The sequence below is a fragment of the Sinohyriopsis cumingii genome, chromosome 1 (genome assembly GCF_028554795.1).
Source record: "Sinohyriopsis cumingii isolate HCF-2022 chromosome 1, ASM2855479v2, whole genome shotgun sequence".
Taxonomy (NCBI): domain Eukaryota; kingdom Metazoa; phylum Mollusca; class Bivalvia; order Unionida; family Unionidae; genus Sinohyriopsis; species Sinohyriopsis cumingii.
In genome coordinates this window covers 61,956,081-61,967,853 of record NC_142961.1, presented here as the reverse complement: position 1 = coordinate 61,967,853, position 11,773 = coordinate 61,956,081, and the positions used below count along the sequence as shown (strand labels likewise).

Here is an 11,773-nt window from a genome sequence, read left to right as displayed (position 1 = left end):
TCTGTCGCTATCCATTTTCGATTGAATTCTGTGTAACTGTTCAAAACGAACATTTGATTTCCCAGTCACCGATTTCTCTCTAATGAATTCCGTCAGTACAGCCTTATAATCTCTACTCGTTAATATGGACCTCACATTTTGCGAACACCTGTTGAATGAATGTTAATTGCCTGACCACGCTTCTGTATTTTAAGTGAGTAAGGTGTTGAATGATGGCACCATTTCGACGAAAGTTGTACGGTTTCATCTGGCTTCTTACCTAATGTAAACATCTAAATCATAGTGCAGAAGTATGAAGAACTTGTTTAAGTATATAAGCGTTTAGAACTTTTTCAATACTAATTCGTTAAACAACCGGGGGAAGGGGTTAATAGCACAGCGACATAAGTTGGTGGTTTAGTGCTGAGGCATCTGATGTAAAGTGTATGACCCAAGTACTCACTATTGTAGTCAACAACGGCTGATAGGATTCGGATTTGCACCCTTTCGGTCGCGAATCCATCGTTCTAACCACTATTCACAGTATCTGGCACTGATATACTGTTGAATGCTAGCCCCAGGTACTACTACTACTACTAATAATAATAATAATAACAAGTAATGACGATAATGATGGTGAAACAAGCATCTTGAAAATCATCATCATTATCACTATCATTAGCACAACAACGTCTATTAAGAATAGCACTGTGTTTTATTTATATCATTCGGTCTGAACGCAATCCCCACTCAAACTGCTTTATGAAATGCCTCAAAAAGAAAGAACACTTTCGATATAATTAGCGGAAATTTGTATCCGGTTGTACTCAAGTTATTTGCAGCTTCAGCATCGTCAACATCACCTCATTTTTTGAGACAGGATTCGAGTCAATTTTATCAGCCCAGAAGTGGGTAAAATTTCAAACGCGTGAATAATTAGTTCATAAATCCTAATGGTTAGACTACATACGACGTATCTTATTGACAGTGACCGCAGATATTACTAATGTTTACTTTCCAAAACTTCGGCAGAATTGCTTAAGCTGGCAGTGACCGGGAACGTTACGTGTTCAATCAGGTGAGCGTCTGTTATGTAAACTATTCGAGTACTAAGATATGTGAGTAAATCAAGGGTACAAAGATCTGTGAGTAAATCAAGGGTACTAAGATCTGTGATTAAATCAAGGGCGTATATAATGCACTCACCATATGATTTCCGAGTATGGACAATGCCCATTAATAAGAAAACAAGGGGTTAAATAGCCATAGGGGTTAAATAGCCATATAAGCTTGACCATATCTCATTTACATACATATGTTTGATGTACTTTCTTTGGCATCTACGTTGCACTGAGACAATACGAAACAGCAGGAATAGCTACTGATAATCTTGAACGCTTTAGAGGAAAGGATTTTTAGATCAAGAATAGTGTGCACTCTAGTTTCCATCCAGTAGACGCTCCTTGGTATGTAAACAATATACCAGCATATGGTGTGAACAGTACTAAAAAACAAATATGCATATACATTTAGAGAAATAAGGAATATGAATATTTCATGTAACGGATAATTGCACTGGTCAAAATGGTATCATGTGATAACCAGAAACTGTTAATATTTCTGGATAAGCTATTTGATGAATTACCTTTTAGCCCTTTAATGAGACCAAGCGACTGGCATTATTACTTAGAAAAAATGATAGATGTTTGCCATTCAGATACGTAAATTTGCCCATTTGTACATATTTAAAATGAAAAAAGTAAGCAATTTGAACATGCAGATTACCAATCAAGTGTACACTGAAGGCACGAAGAAAGCAAATTTGCTTTGTTACATCTTAATAGGAATGCTAGGAGTCCAGTACAATCATGGGAGACTCTGAAATCATTAAATATTACCAGGTATTCAAAAAGACCATTGTTAGCTGGATGTGTGTTGTGTTGTTGTTGTTGTTGTAGGGTTTAACGCCATTTTTCAGCACAAGATATGCTATACATGACGGTGACGGCCAGTATTAACGGTGGAGGAAGAACCCAGGAAAACCCCTGAAAGAACCATCGACCCACGACAAGCTACTGGCAAGCTTTCTCACATAGAAATATCGGCCGAACCCGTAACTCGAACCCACGCAGACAGAGGTGACATGGCAATGATCCGTAACGGTGAGCCACTCGGCCACTCGGGGTCCTTTTACTACATCAAGACAAGAAAATATATCATTCACAACTTATGAAGCTTTATCATACATTAGAACTTATTACAGCTACACGTTTTGAGTTTCGATCAAATGAGATATTGTTTTTGTTAAATCACTAATATCCATCAGTCATATTGATATCCATTTTTATGTCTAAGCTCACTAATTTGCAAAATTGCTTAATTTTCTGACTCGATAGCTTTTATAAAGAAATACACACTAACATTAATTAATCCATTGTTACACGCAACAGGGCTCACTGCTGAATAAAACAAACAACTTCTGTGTGAGTCTGGCTTTGAGGCCCATTTTTTCCACTATGTCCAAATGCCTCAAGGCAACAGTCAACTGAAACGCTCTTAAACGCGCGAATACAACACACAATTTTTCATCTAATCACCCAATGAGCACACCTCACGAAACTCTAGTTTCGCACAAGCATGGTTTATCTTGTTTCACGTTTGTATGACTCATTAGAAAGCCTTTCCATGCCAAAGATGAGTACTTCAAGCTATACACCACAAGATACGACCTAAATACCTAATGCAAGTAATTATTCCTATCTCAAATTACTAAACACGTATACCTAAAAGTATCGAGATAATTCCCTATGTTAAGAAATTAGGAAGGGTCCATGTTACTAAACTAATCCATGCTGTCGTAAAGTCTCGTGAATACTGTACATTATAATGTCTGTCTCTAGAAATTAGCTAGTTACTGGGTTCGAGAAATATTTTCCCAAAACAACTTCCCAATATCACTAAAATCGGAAAACAAATATACACTATAGCAGTGGGCGTAAATATAAATAGCCAATACCCTAGTTTTATTACACGGTTGTTCAGTTTGCAGTTTACTACAATTATTTATTGCATTATATTTTCTGAAAGTTTGCAAAATTCAATCAAATATAGAATGTGTATAATCTTAGTGACATATAAGTTAGATAGTTTTATCACATTTATCCTTGATTCTAGTCCTAACGTTTCCTAAGTTTCGTTAAAACAACATGAACAGTACCGTATCATACAATTGATAACAAATTTACAGTACATTACTAGCATCATGTATGAAATATATTCGTCGTCATATCCTTTCTATTATCAATGTTTGCAAGACAAATCATTGATGAATGTAAAATAGATCATTATTTGTTTTTCCAAATCAAGGATATGGTTTATATGTTGCTTCAGATTCTTATGTACGAATTAATGTCGCTTACTTCATTTTTCTGACTGTGTCAATGTAAGCATGTTTTCATAAATTGTACATTTTTAATTCTTTAATTTGTTTAAAATTAACATAATACTTCCGATTGATTTCGTGTTTACTTTCCATAAATACCTGTACACTTGTCCGACTTAAATTTATCCATATTAATGTCTATGAACGATACAGGTGAAAATAAAGTCGTTGAAAAATAGTTTAAATCATACTTTTTATATACAGTAAAGGTTTCATATATAAAACATATAACTATGTCTGGAGAAGAAACAATTGCCAACAATCCAGACGAAAATCCTACAAGCCGATACATTTACAGGTGTTTTAAACATAAGTAAACAAAAATAATGTATGCGCCTATCTATTGAAATCATATCAGGCATGCTACAGATGATTCTATCGGCAATCTTTTTAGGAAAACTTTAACTTCTCCAGGCGAAATATCGTTGTACTTTCTGCAGTGTTTCCATGCCCTGGAATGTCAAAGCAAGGGGTAGAATTATTCATTCCCAGAATTTCAAATTCAAAGAAAAAATCATTCCCATAATTTCTAAATCAAACTGAATGTAGTGAGTTTATTACACGTTTAGGCGAATCATATAAAAATGATAGTTTATAGATCATATAAATAGTTTATCACATGTTTAGCTTTATCATATAAATATATTCTCAGTTTACTACACGTTCAGCTTTATCATATCAATATTCTTCACTATTCTTTATTTTATTATCCTAGAAAATTTACTCCTGAATATTTTCACCTCTTTCTTATCTTGTCCATGAATAGTCCACAGTAATTCCACAGAATATCATGCAAGTACGTTTGCTATGATTATATTAAAAATATCCACTATGTGCACACTGACAGGCTGCATCCATCAGCATCTGCACTCCATTCAGTGTCAATCTAAGAAGTATAGTATTGTCCACTTCAAAGCACGCCAATTATAGTCAGCTGATATTTGTAACCAAAATTAGTTCTCACAAATGTATTCAATCAACCATTTATTATAATAGAAAAATAAAAGTCAACATTACACCCATCTGACTGACTGCTCTTCATAGCGAAAATGAGTTACGTACACAAAATATTTAAGCTAAGTCTTTTAGTGTCATGTACATACACTTGTGGAAAGAATTGATTTTGTATGTAAACGACTTTGTCGATGAAGACGGTTAATAGATTAATATAAATCGTTTCTATAACAGGATTGGAATGCATGCAAACGTTTGAGATTTTCAAGGCATGTTCAGAGCCATAAAATTTAATTAAAACAAATTCTGATATATATGATCCATTCCTTTCACAAGATGCTTCAACGCTGCTTATTAAGGAAAAATAAAGGCTGTGAAACATGCAACAAAAATAAAATGTAAGTATTTCCAGACCAACATCAGCTTTAAAATGGAATCTAGAATATGAGTTTGTAGATGATAATGATTGAAATGCCTACCTTTTTCCCTTTTAAATAATATGTCTTACACTAAGATCATTTCAAACTAATATAATACACAGAATGTTGCCAACAAATAAATTTCTGAACAAACTCGCGAAGGTTCTTCCAAGCATGTGCCCTTTAGGAAAAGACTCCTTCGAGATTTTGTCTTAATTTTCGGAACTGCTACAGGCCTGAATCACTACTAACCAGCTTTATGAGGTGGATAACGACTGAATCACTACTTACCAGCTTTATGGGGTGGATAACGACTGAATCACTATTTACCAGCTTTATGGAGTGGATGACGACTGATTCGTTACTTACTAGTTGGAGGGGGGGGGGGCGAGTGGCCTAGTGGTCTAAAGCGCTCACCGTTCCGGATCACAGCCATCTCACCGCTGTCTGCGTGGGTTCGAGTCTCAGGCTGGGCTAACGTTGGTACGTGCGAAAGCTTGCCAGTAGCTTCTCGTGTGTCGGCGGATTTTCTTCCCGGAGTTTTCCGGGGTTCTTCCTCCACCAGTTATACTGGCCGCCATGTATAGCCTATCTTGTGCTGAAAAATTGCGTTAAACCCTACAACAACAACAACTTACTAGTTTTAGAGAATCGATAAGGAACTAAATCATCTGTATAATTTTCAATTTCCAGAAGAGAATTTATTTATTTTAGTATAATAGGAAAAACACATACAAAATAACAAATAAAGTGATCAATTTCCTTTTCTCGAAACTAATATACATACATACATATACATATATATATATATATATATATATATATATATATATATATATATATATATATATATATATATATATATATATATATATATATATATATCTGTTAATGTAGAGTTAATAATGAAACACCCAACTTGACTCAATTTATAATCAAACATGCAACCTGACTCAATTAAAAAAAGAAATTTTGCTACCTTTGGGAAACATATTCTACATTGTACATGGAAAAAGTCTGACATCTAATGGCAACTATACAAACATCTTTTCGAATGATTTGTACTTATCGTAATTACAATTTAGAAAAACTCGAATATGCCGAAACTTAAACTTAAAAATGTGTGCATTAAAATGTACGTATCGCCTCGTTTTTTTACAAGCTATTGTTGAGTGTATTAGAAAGACAAAAACTATATTTTCGCTTTATAATAGTTGAGCTTACACATATATAAAGTGGACCAATTTTAAAGATGTTAATGTTCTAGATCGTCAAACCGTTAATTGTTTCCTTTTTGTTATGAATTTGGCATTATAAGAAATAATCGTTTAGAATGATAGCAGAACAAAGATATTATAAAAAAATTGAAAATAATGTTAACTGTTTAAAACCATTTTATACTAACTTGTGACTGTTCAGTATAATGGTAGCTTTGTATATTTGCGTGTGCATATGTATGTGAGCGTATATGCATATATCTGTGAGTTTAGAAAATGGTTACCCTAGTTATATGTATTTTCCTCTCTCTCTCTCTCTCTCTCTCTCTCTCTCTCTCTCTCTCTCTCTCACTTCGGACACTTTCCATAAACTTTGACATTTTGTCTCTTATTTTTTTTACTCTCCTTTGAAGAAGCCAGTAATACAATATATTAGTGTTTACTCTTATTCCCTGTAAATTAATTCACGATTATAATGAATTGTGAAATAGTCAGTTGAATGGTGGCGGAACCACTGCTGTCTATGTAGAGGAATATTGTATGAAGAAAAAATAATTATATATATATACGTACTCTGCACAAAATGCACGTGCTTAACTCTTTGTTGGAATGGGACATTTTTATTTATATTGCTAAATAGATTTGCAAATGTTTTATTATTTTTAATTGTGTATAATGCCACAGTATGTCTGAAAACTTTTCATTAACCAGATAAAAGGATACACACTAGAGTTATGATTTATGTTAGGAAATCAGACATAGCATAAATAGCTCCATCCTCCTTGTGAAATCCAACACAATAGTTTTAACGATTCACTTTAACTTCACCATTTTGTTTGTGTATCTGTAGAACCACCCCTAAATGTACTGGGAAACACTGAAACAGGCCTATGGAAATTAAATGAGCAGTTTAATTCTAACGAAATACTTTCGAAATACTTTAAATAGTAATGATACTAAATCGATGACGGGCGATTTTGGTTCGCTATTTGAGAACTGATATGCTAAAATAAATCCTCCTCTTGATTGTATTACTTTTCATGTTATCAGTCTCATATTTTCTTTATTTGTATATTCTTTTGACCTTATCACAGTTAATAGTATTCTCACCTGTTCCATCCTAATTAAAAAAGTATAGTTTTCATAATTTGACACACTCATTCGAATTATATGATTCTACTCCTCAACTTAATACAACACTGCAATATCTGATTTATCTTTCCTACTTTCCCATATGATTTTGTGGAATTTCTCTTACCGGTTGTGCCGTAAACTTGTGTAGAATATCTCTATTGCCAGCACTGCACTCTTTCCTATGTCTTCAGCAACAAACTCTGTATATAGTATTCTCGTACTAAGTTATTTTCCTAAATTCTGTTGTTGTATCTTTGTATTTGTAATTGCTGACGGTGTCCGTTCTTGTGTCCTTGTATTTGCAATTGCTGACGGTGTCTGTTCTTGTGTCCTTGTATTTGCAATTACTGATGGTATCTGTTCTTGTGTCCTTGTATTTGCAATTACTGATGGTATCTGTTGATGTGTCCTTATATTTGCAATTACTCACATGGCGATATATGTTGATGTGTCCTTGTATTTGCAATTACTGATGGTATCTGTTGATGTGTCCTTGTATTTGCAATTACTGATGGTATCTGTTGATGTGTCCTTATATTTGCAATTACTGATGGTATATGTTCTTGTGTCCTTGTATTTGCAATTACTGATGGTATCTGTTGATGTGTCCTTATATTTGCTATTACTCACATGGCGATATATGTTCTTGTGTCCTTATATTTGCAATTACTGACAGTATCTGATTTTATGTCCTTATATTTGCTGTTGCTGACGGTATCTCTTATTATGTACTTATATTTGCTAATACTGACGATATCTGCTGTTGTGTCCTTATATTTGCTAATACTGACTGTATATGTTGTTGTGTCCTTGTATTTGCTATTACTGACGGCATATGTTGTTGTGTCCTTGTATTTGCATTTACTGACGGTATCTGCCGTTGTGTCCTTGTATTTGCAATTACTGCCGGTATTTGTTGTTGTGTCCTTGTTTTTGCTATTACTGACGGTATATGTTGTGTCCTTGTATTTGCTATTACTGACGGTATATGTTGTTGTGTCCTTGTATTAGCAATTACTGACGGTATCTGGTGTTGTATCCTTATATTTGCTAATACTGACCGTATATGGTGTTGTGTCCTTGTATTTGCAATTACTGACGGTATCTTTTGTTTTGTCCTTGTATTTACTTTAACTGACTGTGGGTATCTGTTGCTGTGTCCTTATATTTGCTATTACTCACGTGGCGGTATCTGCTGTTGTGTCCTTGATTTGCTATTACTGACTGACGTGACAGTATATGTTGTTGTGTCCTTCTATTTGCTATTACTGACGGTGTCCTTATATTTGCTGTTGCTGACGGTATGTGTTGTTGTGTGCTTATAGTTGATGTATGATGACGGTATCTATCCTTGAGATTTATTTCACGTTTTCTTTCTATAACTCTATAGCCGTTTGAGATTAATGGAGGAATATTTTGCAACCCCTAGATCATCACAGCAAAGTACGTTACGTGTCACAATAGTATTCTTATCTTTATGATCAAGGTCACAGCTTAATATTTTGCATTTCTTTCACATTTTTGTTCGTATATGTAGCTATAGAGCTGTTTGAAATTGAAGTTTGAAACTTTATACACGTATAGATCATCATTAAAAGTATTAGGATATAACACTGGGGTTCCGTCGTAAAGATCAAAGTTACCGCTCAGTATTGTATGTTATCAGTCTAATATTTCCTTTCACTCGCTAACTTTATTACCTTCTAGGCTTTAAGGATGAAATATGGTGTATTTAAATCAATACGTTATAGATGATGCTATGTGAACCACCATGGGATTCTAGTCTTTGAAATCTAGGTCGCACGTCAGAAGTTTCAGTTTCTGGTCACGCGTTTTCATTATTTCATTGGAGAGTTATTTAAGGTTAATTGATGCAACTTGGTATGCATATATGCCATCGCTGGCAGGTGTGTTGTAGTATATCACATTGGGTCTTACCTTCAAGGTCAATGTCATTATGCTAATTATTTAATTTTTCCTTTACACTTTTGCTAGCACGCTATATATTCAGAGCCATTTGAGTTGAAGAGATGAAACCTGATATAGCTAGATATAGGTGCACAGTATTGGGGTTCGTGTGCATTCGGAAATTTAAAGCTTCTGAATTCTTAATATCATGGTCTTTTCATAGGTTTACTAAGTAAGCTGACTTAGTACCCTGAGCCCAATTGATAACAATACTTTTGAAGTGCTTCCATATATGCGAGTACAATTGAGTTCATATATATGCAAGTCTGGTTCTATTATGTATAAGAAGCAAACGGAATTCCTTTTGTCTATCTCAAAATGTCAGTGCAAAATTAAGCACTTTCAGGTATGATAACCATTGCCATGAAGTAGTTTATGGGGATGGGGTAGAATATTTTGATTTGAATATTTTGGGTTATTTGTTTTTCACATTGTTTAATATCTATGCAAATAATAATAGAACATTTTGACCGTATACCATTTGTATAGTAATCATGGTTACTAATTTGATACTGCGTAGTTGTGTTTTGAAAATTATGCCTCCGATTGGATCACTTTGGTATCTACCACCATGCTTAATGTTGATCATATTGTGTCCCACAGGTACATTCAGTGAATGTTTAAGAACTAATAGTTCACCTATCTCACTTTAGTTTTAAATTATATGACTTTTGGAGGAATTTAAAGTAATTTCTGTAATTGAAATCTCCTTCCTTGAAGTAAAACAAGCAGATATGGATGGGTTAGATTGACATGTTACACGTTTATTGAATAATATGCAACGGTTACCTAAATAGTTTACTCTTAAATTGAAGAAAGAGAAATGGTGAACACAAACGGGGCACTTCCTGATTAGACATTAAATGTAATATTTTTTATTTTATTTTTTTTTTTTTGATTTTCTGAAGTGAAGCTCAAATTCTTGAATGATGCCTGAAACATACCTTTACTGATTTCGCTATATAGAGACTTACAATATAATTTAATATTCACTGGTGTAATATTTGATAGAAGAATCATGCCACTGTTTGCTTATACATTATACTGCTACACGTAGGTAGGTCAAGCAAATCAAGGCTGGACATAAATAATTATATGGAAACATGGGAACCGGTCTATAAATAGGTGAAGATAAAATAGATTAGACATGGATTAAGCTGTCCATGCTTAGTTGATAAGGAAAATTAACAATTAGTAAAATGAATCTTTTGAGAGGTTGTCCGATTTGTAAATGACAAAACTGGAGACAATATTTTATTGGTGGAATTTCAGTATTGTTCCAGACATGAATTTTGAACACCGGTACGAGTCTATGCTATTAAAAAAAATGTAACTGAAAAGAGTGAAAGACAACAAGCTTTGTAAAATTTAACAAAAAAATTATTTCCCTAGAATAAAAAGTTAACATGAGAAGAAACAAATTTACGGTATTGCCAATTAAATCCAAACAAATCCAAGAACTACAGACACAAGTCTTCATAATTTAAAGATGTGAATAAAACTCAGCACAAAAGTCCTGAAGAAATCCAAAAACTGAAGACAATGACGTGTATGTTACAGCTTATAGTGTTGATGTGTCAAAAGTCTTTTCTTGAATCACAGTAATATAATTCCAGGTTAGAATTCAGTACACATTCCAGTGAATGTCTTTATCCAAGAATTTTATCAGAGCACTTATTGTATTACCAGAGGAAATAATAACTTGAATTCAATAATTTGAAGAAAATAAAATTAGCCCAATTGGTCACAACATAATACAACTTGAAAGTTCTAGATGTTAATGCACGAATGACCAAGTCCTCCCAGTCACAATATTATATAGCTCTCTATTTGACCTCAGGTCACAATTAGTAATTTCTAAATTAAAAATAATTACCATTTTACCATAAAAATTCAGTAACCTTTCTACTATATGTTAATTTTCTTATCCTACCTAAGGTGTAATTTTATAAACAAAATACATTACAAAAAACAAAGTATGTATGCCCTATTCCAAACTAAATACACAAACGCAGATTCATCATTACACAACAGCAAAATTATTAATACGCACGCAACCCAAATACATTTGAACTTTTTCGCGCGCTACACATAACTTTCGAAAGAAAATGGCGTTTTGGTCTACTTAAAATAGAAATTATCAGTAATATTGTGAATATATGCGCATTGTAACAACTTTTCTATATGATCTGGAATGAATAGATTTTTGTATTTTTGTCGATTGTACGAAATGTCGTGATTATGGTCTGAATTTATCTGTGACAATTCTACATGAAATACGTCGGATTCAAGCATCAAGGGAGAAGCGTATTAACATCTGCAAGTGTGTTTCGGTTCTGTCATGTGGGGACAATGTGCAATTATCAAATATATGCTATGGAATTTTATGTTTATTTCATTTTGAGTGCTGTAAGGAGGATGTAATTGCACTTGGAATATAGTCGAAATTATATTACAATTTCGAAATGTGTAATCAAGCTTGAGAACATATGACATGGCTAATGTACTTCGGATTTGCAGAACTAAGAAAGTATATTTTCAGAAATTCAGGAGCAAAACTGTAAGTATATTTTTGCCATTCTTGTTTCCAGCTAAAGAAGACAATTTATGCCTTGTTATTTGTACGGACCCAGCAATTTATGAAATCTGCCGTCTATCGC

At 33.6% G+C, this 11,773-nt stretch overlaps 1 protein-coding gene across 1 annotated transcript in view; it reads left to right on the top strand.

Moving 5' to 3' along the window:
• The first annotated feature begins 916 nt into the window (after window positions 1-916).
• The window catches only part of LOC149806972 (uncharacterized), a 33,945-nt gene continuing 23,088 nt past the window's right edge, over window positions 917-11,773 (top strand). Inside the window, exon 1 of the mRNA XM_089960249.1 lies at window positions 917-1,057. The gene's annotated coding sequence lies outside the window, so the exon portion shown is untranslated. The remainder of the gene's footprint in view (window positions 1,058-11,773) is intronic.